This window comes from Arabidopsis thaliana, chromosome 5, assembly GCF_000001735.4.
Source record: "Arabidopsis thaliana chromosome 5, partial sequence".
In the NCBI taxonomy this organism is placed as follows: Eukaryota; Viridiplantae; Streptophyta; class Magnoliopsida; order Brassicales; family Brassicaceae; genus Arabidopsis; species Arabidopsis thaliana.
Window position 1 is genome coordinate 11,935,641 of NC_003076.8, and position 10,480 is coordinate 11,946,120.

At 44.5% G+C, this 10,480-nt stretch overlaps 1 non-coding gene and 3 pseudogenes across 4 annotated transcripts; 3 read left to right on the forward strand and 1 right to left on the reverse strand.

Annotated features, from left to right (window-relative positions):
- Positions 1-1,532: 1,532 nt before the first annotated feature.
- AT5G32293 lies at positions 1,533-4,268 on the forward strand (annotated as a pseudogene; the record flags this gene model as incomplete). Its single annotated transcript has 1 exon — positions 1,533-4,268.
- Positions 4,269-5,517: 1,249 nt separating this feature from the next.
- AT5G32306 lies at positions 5,518-7,413 on the forward strand (annotated as a pseudogene; the record flags this gene model as incomplete). The annotated part of the gene is made up of 1 exon: positions 5,518-7,413.
- On the forward strand, positions 6,827-7,047 carry MIR854e. The gene has a single exon (NR_142803.1). It is a non-coding gene; the product is annotated as a microRNA ath-MIR854e precursor (primary transcript).
- A 1,777-nt stretch (positions 7,414-9,190) lies between the features above and the next one.
- Positions 9,191-9,718, reverse strand: AT5G32312 (annotated as a pseudogene; the record flags this gene model as incomplete). The annotated part of the gene is made up of 2 exons: positions 9,191-9,491; positions 9,600-9,718.
- Positions 9,719-10,480: the final 762 nt, after the last annotated feature.

Genomic DNA, 10,480 nt, shown 5'->3' on the forward strand with positions numbered 1-10,480 from the left:
AGTATCATCACTCACCACCATCACCATCACTCGACCGGACACTCGATCACATCTTCATAGTCTACTCAAATCTGCACTCAACCAGACAAGCTGAGCACAAGGAAGAAAAGAGGAGAAGACAAAGTGTTTGGAAGCGGCCTGGACCTCCATCGGATCACGAAGCCCATCTCGGCCCATTATCACTCTATGGGCCGGGCGATTAGGTTATTGGCCCGTCTACTATCATTTTATTTCGTTTGGTATAAATAGATGTTTTAGGGTTCTGTCCTAAATCATCTAGTCGACATTGCGTTTTTGCTTCAGTTTTATTTTCAGTTTTACTCTGCTACGCCGCTTTTGCTTCTGCAACCTGTAGTTCGCGATTTTTCCAAGTTATTGAGATTCCGCGTTTGATTTCATTAGTCATCTTGTTTCTCTACTCTTTATCTCTTTACTTATGCAATATTATCGTTTACCTGCGTTTATGTCTTTGAGCATGCTGTCTGAGTAGTGACTTAGAATTCTTAGGGATGGGATAGAGTAGTTGTGGAATCCGTAGTCTGTAGAATGGTTAAGTTTTAGAATTGATTGAATCCCTTTAGGACTAGTTGCGTTTACTGCTTATTTCTTTCTGATCAACTGGAATTCGATCCCAAGCATTCCCGCACCCAGAAGGTGTTCGATGGAATGCTTGATCCACTAGTTCCTGAGATATGCGTCTCTATCCCAAGGGATTGGCCGTTTAGAGCGTTTATTGACTTTATCAGTCTGTTCGTATTGCCTGCATAGTTAGATTCCGTTAATGGGAATTAGTCTGGGCTAGCTTTGCTTGAGGATTTCTATCACGGGAGTGGATTGATCTGTTGTTGAACCTGTTGTCTAGGGATAGCTTGATTGCGCTTGTTAACCATTCGAATAGGCTAGGACACCACTCTACTCGATTACCCCATCCTTAGGAATTTCTCGTCTACCTTATTTCTCTGTTTTATCGTTATCGCTTAATCGTTCTCATTGCCTGTTTCTTAGTTTTTACAATCACTCGACCAGTATACTCGACCACACCCAGTGTCTGGCAACAGACTGTGCAGTCGAGTATAGCTGTTTCATATCCTGTCTGTTACTCGACCTGTTACTCGACCACATCCTACTTCTGGCATCAGCCTGTTGTGGTCGAGTGATTTTAGTAATTCTGTTATTGCTTCTGTTTTCTGCATGTTCGCTTAGGACTGTTAGAAACCCCAAATCTGTTATTGCTTGGCTTGACTTAGAGACTTCTGATCACATCTCATCTGTTTGCATCACACCCATTTGGATTGACACCTAAAATACTACAACGACATGATTGGTGTTTTAGGAATAATTGACTAAAAATATATTATCAATTTGGCGCCGTTGCCAATTGGGTGTTTGTTTGCTATATTTGAGATTTCAGAATATTTAAGATCAAGTTCTTTTTCATTTTTTCTGAAAGTTACTAACTTTGTGTTATTTCTGTTTGTCTGTTTTGATTCAGGTACTACGAATCACTAGCTTCACCAGTTGGTACTCGTTGTATGCAAACACGGTCACGAGGAAATCAGAATCTCCTGTTCAACGATAACATCGACCGTATTGCACGCCAACTCAGAACACAGACAGAAACAGACACAATGGCTGCAGTTGTTGATGAGCAGGTGCAACCAAACAACATAGGTGCAGGCGATGCACCACGCAACCACAATCAGCGTAATGGAATCGTGCCTCCACCTGTGCAGAACAACAACTTTGAGATCAAGAGCGGTCTCATTGCCATGGTTCAGAGCAACAAGTTCCACGGCCTCCCTATGGAGGATCCACTCGATCACCTGGACGAGTTTGATAGGCTCTGCAGCCTAACAAAGATCAATGGAGTCAGTGAGGATGGCTTCAAGCTCAGATTGTTTCCTTTCTCTCTTGGAGACAAAGCCCATCAGTGGGAAAAGTCGCTTCCTCAAGGCTCTATCACCTCCTGGAATGACTGCAAGAAAGCCTTCTTGGCTAAGTTTTTCTCGAACTCCAGGACTGCGAGACTAAGGAATGATATCTCCGGTTTCACTCAGACGAATAATGAGACTTTCTGCGAAGCATGGGAGCGCTTCAAAGGTTATCAGACGCAATGTCCTCATCATGGTTTCTCCAAAGCTTCGCTTCTCAGCACTCTCTACAGAGGTGTCCTCCCAAAGATCAGGATGCTTCTAGATACCGCTTCTAACGGGAACTTTCTCAATAAAGACGTTGAAGACGGATGGGAGCTGGTAGAGAACTTAGCTCAGTCGGATGGCAACTATAATGAAGATTATGATAGAAGCGTCCGCACCAGCTCTGATTCTGATGAGAAGCACCGCAGGGAAATGAAAGCCATGAATGACAAACTGGACAAGCTACTGCTTGCGCAACAGAAGCACATTCATTTTCTGGGTGATGATGAGACGTTCCAAGTTCAGGATGGGGAGACTATGCAGTCAGAAGAGGTCAGTTATGTGCAGAACCAAGGAGGTTACAACAAAGGTTTCAACAACTTCAAGCAGAACCATCCCAATCTGTCTTACAGAAGTACAAACGTTGCAAACCCGCAGGACCAAGTTTACCCTTCACAGCAGCAGAATCAACCCAAGCCCTTTGTTCCTTACAACCAAGGTCAAGGGTATGTTCCTAAGCAGCAGTATCAGGGCAACTATCAGCAGAAACTTCCACCACCTGGGTTCACACAGCAGCAACAACAACCAGCTTCAACAACTCCAGATTCAGACTTGAAGAACATGTTACAGCAGATTCTCCAAGGGCAAGCTGCAGGAGCAATGGATCTCGCCAAAAAGATGGCCGAAATCCACAACAAGGTTGATTGTACTTTCAACGATCTGAATATCAAACTTGAGGCACTTACCTCTAAGGTCAGATACATGGAAGGACAAACAGCGTCAACTTCTGCTCCAAAAGTAACAGGACTTCCAGGAAAGTCCATACAGAACCCGAAGGAATACGCCACCGCTCACGCTATCACCATCTGCCATGATCGAGAGCTGCCTACTCGACATGTCTCCACATCAATCACCGAGGACAGTGATGTTCAAGACGGGGAGGTTTCTACTCAGATCGAAATTTCAGTGGTTGGACTCGACCATTCAGCAGGATCCCGATTTCAAACACAGTCCAACCTAGACGAGAAAGCAGCCATCATTGAGAGGATGGTAAAACGATTCAAGCCAGCACCATTACCTTCACGTGCTCTTCCATGGAAATTCAGGAAAGCATGGATAGAAAGATACAATTCTCTTGCAGAGAAGCAGCTTGATGAGATGGAAGCGGTGATGCCTCTAATAGAAGTGCTCAACCTAATCCCGGATCCTCACAAAGATGTGAGAAAGTCAATTCTAGAAAGGATCAAGATTCATCAAGATTCAGAAGACGAATGTGATGCTATCCCGTCTAGGACCACTGTTAAGAGGAGTGTTCAAGAAAAACTGGAAGATCCAGGAACTTTCACTCTACCATGTTCCATCGGTCAATTGGTTTTCAGCAATTGCCTTTGTGATTTGGGAGCTTCAGTAAGCTTAATGCCACTCTCAGTAGCAAGGAAGCTGGAATTCACTCAGTACAAACCTTGCGACCTGACTTTAATCCTTGCTGATGGGTCTTCAAGAAAACCCTTCGGCCTTCTACAAGATCTGCCACTAATGATTAATGGAGTGGAGGTGCCTATGGATTTCGTTGTGCTTGATATGGAAGCAGAACCTAAGGATCCTCTAATCCTAGGAAGACCTTTCTTAGCCTCAGTGGGAGCGATGATAGATGTCAGAGATGGGAGAATAAGTCTCAACCTTGGGAAGCACATCAAGCTCCAGTTTGACATCAATAAAACCTCGCAAAGGACAGCTGTAGAAGAAAAGGTCAGGGCTCAACCTCAGCCTTCGAATTCAATCGCTAGACCAAGCACAGCCTCTACACCCGACTTGCGAAATCTCAAAAAGAAATCTGATGAGCAAGAAGAGACCATAGAGAAGCTAGCTCAGACAGTTGAGCAACTTAAGAGTAAACTGGATCAGATGCAAGAGATAGCTAAATCCAAATGCGGGAATAACACTATCCCGAGGAAAAAGATTACTTCAAGATGGTCTGAAGAGATAGATTATCCACCAGAAGAGAAAGAAGCCTATTTCGAGGAAAGAAGAATTGAGTATTCTGCAACTCATCTCTCAAGAGAGGATGCTGAATATGATGATGAGATTAGAGAGGACTATGCAGACCCTCTCTATCACCCATTTTCTTCTTAATGAGTGTGAGGAGTCAAGCTAGAGACTTTAAACAAGCTCACTTGGGAGGAATTCCCAAGACTGTTTCTGTAAATAAAACTTTTATTTTCTCGTTATTTTTGATCTGTTTTTGGTTGTGTTTGTGATTCTCACGAACAGAGAAACAGCGTGGAGGTAGAGTAAAAATTTAAAATTTTTACTCTACAGAGCAACAGGAGATCGAGTATTTCAGAAATTCAAGAATTTGAAAAAACCTCTGTTGCACTCAGAGGCCATGAGTTCGAGTAGTTTGGTCGAGTATTAGTAATGATTTTAAAAACTCAAAATTTTAAAATCATATTTATACTCGACCAACAGAAGCTACAAAGACTTACAGAGAGCTTATCAAATTTACAGAGGATTACAGAAGGCTCTGAGACATTCCTAGACAACAATAAACAATGCTTCAGGACAAACAGACAGAGCGTGGCCCACCACCTCTCACTTTTGTTCCCCAAGCGTTTCTAAGGATAAGAAAATCCCAGCACTCCATCTCATCCACTCGATCTAACCCTATCTCTCCCCACCGACACTATCTCTCTTCCTCACAACCCTCACTCGACCTCATCCTCACACGCACGACCAAACCTCACCATATCTCTTCCTCTTCAGTCACTCGACCGCACCATCACACTCGACCTCACCGTTCACTCGATCTCGCCCCTCCGGCTTTGTCTCCCTCCTTCACTCTACCTCGAAACAACCGTCGCCGTTCGCGCCACCTCCTTCACTCTCTCCTTCACTCGACGACGGTACTCGATTTCGCCATTTCTTCCTTCTCACCGTCGCCTCCTTACCACTCGACCGCAACTCGACCTCTCCGTGCTTCATCTTCATCTTCATTTACTCGACTTCGCCGGAGCTTCTCGCCGTTCCAGCTTCGCATACTCTCTCACCGTCTCTCGTTTCACTCGACCACTTCACACTTCGCCTCAACATCTTCGCCGGAGTTTCTCGCCATTGTCCGTGCTTCCGTCATCTCCGTTCACTCGACCACCGGACCGGCTTCACCATCTCTCAACTATCCACCATTCACTCGACCTCGCCATTCACTGCGCCTCCATTCGTCTCTTTACTCGACTGCTCCTCAAACCGCCACCGTCTTCTCTAAATTCGCCGTTTACTCGACCGTTTCACTCGACCGCGTACTTGACTGGTTTAGTGTGTGTGTTTATTTGAACTAACATATTGATATTTGGTTTTGAGTTACATTCTTTTTCAGGGAATCAATATGAGTAACTACAGTGGCGAATCCTCCATGGATGCGGATTACAACGTCGATGAAGCTGAATCTTGGTCAACTAGACCAGGGAGAGAGCAACAGGCTTATGAGAGCTTCAGAGCCGAGACCCAACGCTCAGTAGCTCGACGCAATGAAAGGAGAGCTGAGATTGCTAGAGGAAAGAGAGCGATGACCAGCAGATATGAGTTGATCGACGAAGATATTGACGTCGAGTATGAGCCTGAGTCATGGCACAGAGAAACAAAACTGTTGAACAAGCCTGATGAAGTTACAGTGGAGGAGTACATCAGACTTTTCGAGCTGAACGACTTCTGGGGAACGAGGTACCCCTGTTACGAGACTCTAGCCCAGCTTGGGCTACTGGAGGACGTACAGCACTTATTCGAGAAGTGCCATCTTGAGACGCTGATGTCTTACCCGTACGTCGCTTACAAGAAGGAAACAATAGAGTTTCTCTCCACTCTGCAAGTGGAGTTGTATCAGGGACTTACTGCAGATGAACTGGAGAGTGAAGGGTTGGGGTTCTTGACTTTTTCAGTTAACGAGCAGCGTTACCAGCTATCTATCAAGAGCTTGGAAGGATTATTTGGTTTTCCTAGTGGAAAGGGAACTAAACCCAAGTTCGAGAGGGAAGAGTTGAAGGATTTGTGGTTAACCATTGGGAACGATTTGGCGCTCAACTCTGCAAGGTCTAAGAGCAACCAGATTCGAAGCCCTGTGATCCGTTACTATCAGCGCTCAGTAGCGAATGTTCTGTACCCCAGGGAATCTACGGGCACCGTGTCTAACACAGACATGGAAATGATTGATTCTGCACTCAAGGGCATTCTCCGGAGAACAAAGGGGAAGAAGGTCCTAAAGGGCGACCTCAATGATACACCACCGGTTATGCTTCTGTTGATCCACCTGTGTGGATACAGGAAGTGGGCGCACACCAACGGAAAGAAGAAGGTGCGAGGAGCCCTTTGTGTAGGTGGCGTTGTGACACCGATTCTGATTGCATGTGGTGTACCTCTTACGTCTCCAGGGTTTGATCCGAGGATGATGGATTTAGATCACTTGCGTCGTTGTGAGTTTCTGGAGTACGACATGGTTGGCGATTTCTATCGCTACAAATTCGAGCACTCCCTGACCCGAACAGCCAACATTTTGCTTCCCTGCATCGAGGCCACAACCATACTTCAGGGTGAGAACATTGACTTCAGACCTGCGCGTGATTACCTCTACTTTGAGAGCACTCCACCGACTGATGACAATGTCCCTACGACGGAAGCTACAGAGGATGATCTTGCTGAGACGGATGAGGATAGGGAGGAGGAGTATGATACGAGCATGTATCATTTCAGTGAGCACGTACCTCCAGCGCGGGAGAGCAAGAGCTTGAGTGAAGCTCACAGAAACAACAGTAAGTTGCAGAGGTGGTGCAAGAAACAAGATAGGTTACTTATCAAGTGCTTCAAGGCCATCACGTTTCTGACGGACAAGATAAGTTGCTTCTCTTCTACCACAGCTATTCCGCAGGGAGAGCGTCCTCAGGACATGCCTTCGAGGAGATATGACGCGTCGGGGCCAAGTCATCACAGGCCTGAGCCAAGTCACCACAGGCCTGAGCCTAGTGACCGAGTAGTACCACCAGTCCCTGCAAGGCATTCATCATTCGAGCCTCGGGAGCTCGGGAGAAAGAAGAAGGCTGCACTCGCTAGGGCTGGCAGCAGGAGTACACGACTTCTCGAGTCCCGTAGCTTACGCGACCGCGGTGCTGGCCGCAGCAGAAGAAGAGAGGTCGAGTATCATCAGAGCGGTGCTGGCCGCGACGAAGGAGCAGAGGTCGAGTACCCCCAGGGGGAAGCTGAGACACAACAGGGAGATTCTTCGATGGCCTAGGAGCAATCACAGGCAGCTATTGACGACCAACTCCGCTCCTTTTTCCACTGAGGTATGCACCTCATTCCACCATTGTAATATACCATCTCTTGTTTTTATTTAGTTTTTGTGATGTGTTTTTGTCCTGAGTACTCTCTTCCAAATTTGGTCACACAGTGGACTGTGTGATTTAAGTTTGGGGGAGGGCTCAGGAAGTGTGTGTTGCATTGTATAATCTTGAGTCTGCATTCATCTAAGGCATAGAAAAACCAAAAAAATTGAAAAATTCCAGAAAATGATTTCACAAAAATAGAGTGTTCATGTAGTTGCATTGCATTTAGGATCGAGTCTAGAGTGTTTCGTTTAGGATTGTTGCATATGCATAGGGGATAATGATGAGATAGCCTTGTAAGCATTTTGGTTCACCAGATAAGCTCAGTGCCCTCGTTGTTAGTTGTTTGATGCGTTGTCATTGAAATTGAAGTAAGAACTGCACCATGCCTAGATTGCTCTACTCGACCACACTGTTAGGATCTGATATCATTCCCTATCAATTTGAACTTGAATCTGATTTAGAATTATCATGTCTTGGCATCGAATTTGAACTCATGAATACCCTAAAATACTTGGATTTTCTTACTCATTTTAACCACTCTTGTTGATCCAAGTAGCTGACTCTCCTTATTAGAGCAGTTAACCCATACCCAAACCTGAACTTTCTTTCAAGCCCTATATCACTTGTGAGTGTTTGTGAGGTCTTATTTCGATTGAGCTTGGTAGAAAGTGTTAGGTTCGTAACGACAGAGATAGTGTCTCATGTAGTTCTAGTTCGCGTTCTTCAGACTGGATAGGACTAGGTGGGCGCTTATATCATGGGTTGGGATGTGTTTAAAAGAAAAGAGGGAATCCATTGTTGATGAGGAAAGGGAAAGAATTCTAGGGGAAGTAAGCTAAAGAAGTTAGAAAAAAATCTAGTAAAGGTGTTGGGAATGTTAAAGAAAAGAATGAGGTTCTTGTTAGCTAAAGAAGAAAGGTTAAAAGCCTTTGGTTTTAAAAAAAAAAAACAGGAACCTTAGTTGTTAAAGAAGTCCAAACCCGCTAGATGTATCAAGAGCGTTGAGAAAGCTTCTCCTAGAGTTAAGAGAAAAAAAAAAAAAAGAATGATATGAAAAAGAGTTTGAAAGATTCATGAGTGCAAAGGGTAGAGTTAAGTTGGGACAGGAGTTGGGATTACCATTAGAGCTTCATTGTTATACTCTGGGTAGATGGGATCTTATCTCTGTATGCATAACTTGGGACTTACCTTTAGCATTCTACTAAAGCTCAATCATTCTTGAGGGATCCCCTGTTACTTAAGCCTATTCTGTAGGGGACCATCTTTGTCTCTTGACCTTCACCTTAGCCAAATGAGTTCATTGATGATGCATTGCTTGATTCACGTTCCAGAACTAATGAATGTTAAAGGGATTGGTAGATTTGAAAACATGTGTAGGTCGAGTATAAGAGACGGATTTATTGATAACAAGGCATGGCTAACGTTTTTGAGTGGAATTCAATCATATCGCATCTTAGAACTACCAACTTGGACATTGATTTTATTTGCTCTATCATATGCTTTGGTTCTGAGTCCCCGCCTTCACTCCTCTCCTTCAACTATGTCTTCTTATTTGCTTGAGGGCAAGCAAAGACTAAGTTTGGGGGAGTTGATATGTTTATAATTTGCATGTTTTCAGTGTCTATTCATCATCACTTTGAGTCTAGTTTCGTATCATTCATCACTGTTGTATATCATTTCTCATCATTCTTGCACACTTTGCATGATTAGGATAGCTTTGCATACATATTGCATTTCTGAGTTGTTTTCAGGTGATTTGGAGCTGTTTGCGAGCAAATTGGAAGAAACGAGCCAGAACCAGAAGACATACTCGACCCCCAGGCCGAGTGACTTTGGAGCCATTCTTCCCACATACTCGACCCCCAGGTCGAGTGACTTTGGAGCCATTCTTCCCGTCCACTCGACCACCAGGTCGAGTAACCTCAGCTCAGGCCACTCGACGACATTACTCGACCCCCGGTCGAGTACCGCTTCGCCACACCACCTGACCACACTCGACCATTCACTCTACCACGTTACTCGACCCCCTGGTCGAGTATCATCACTCACCACCATCACCATCACTCGACCGGACACTCGATCACGTCTTCACAGTCTACTCAAATCCGCACTCAACCAGACAAGCTGAGCACAAGGAAGAAAAGAGGAGAAGACAAAGTGTTTGGAAGCGGCCTGGACCTCCATCGGATCACGAAGCCCATCTCGGCCCATTATCACTCTATGGGCCGGGCGATTAGGTTATTGGCCCGTCTACTATCATTTTATTTCGTTTGGTATAAATAGATGTTTTAGGGTTCTGTCCTAAATCATCTAGTCGACATTGCGTTTTTGCTTCAGTTTTATTTTCAGTTTTACTCTGCTACGCCGCTTTTGCTTCTGCAACCTGTAGTTCGCGATTTTTCCAAGTTATTGAGATTCCAACCAGTATACTCGACCACACCCAGTGTCTGGCAACAGACTGTGCAGTCGAGTATAGCTGTTTCATATCCTGTCTGTTACTCGACCTGTTACTCGACCACATCCTACTTCTGGCATCAGCCTGTTGTGGTCGAGTGATTTTAGTAATTCTGTTATTGCTTCTGTTTTCTGCATGTTCGCTTAGGACTGTTAGAAACCCCAAATCTGTTATTGCTTGGCTTGACTTAGAGACTTCTGATCACATCTCATCTGTTTGCATCACACCCATTTGGATTGACACCTAAAATACTACAACGACATGATTGGTGTTTTAGGAATAATTGACTAAAAATATATTATCATGTATGAGTGAGTATGACAACTAGAACCATAACCGAATCTTAAAAACCTAAGTATTAAATCTTTGTTAGAAGATACAAAGACAAAGACTCATACGGACTTCAACTACACTATCAAAGCTTGGAGAAGCAAGAAGAAGCTTGGTTAGTGTTTTGGAGTCGAATATGACTTGATGCCATGTGTATGACTCAATATAAAAACTAGAACCGCAACAGA